Genomic DNA, 227 nt, shown 5'->3' on the forward strand with positions numbered 1-227 from the left:
AAATTATAAGCAAACGCTACATTTTTTCACATTATTTTCCTTCATCTCTTACCTAATGCTTCATTGTGGGTCAGTGTGCCTGTTGCAGCATAGCTCGCCAAATTACCTCCGAGCTGGACAAGGCGATGCTGGCACTGATGTAGGCTGGAGCTGAATGGAAATTTTTGGCACTTGTTCATTGGTCACGGCACTCATGGTGTCTGAGAAATTCCAAGTGTAATAAAGTG

The sequence above is a fragment of the Penaeus monodon genome, chromosome 20 (genome assembly GCF_015228065.2).
Source record: "Penaeus monodon isolate SGIC_2016 chromosome 20, NSTDA_Pmon_1, whole genome shotgun sequence".
In the NCBI taxonomy this organism is placed as follows: Eukaryota; Metazoa; Arthropoda; class Malacostraca; order Decapoda; family Penaeidae; genus Penaeus; species Penaeus monodon.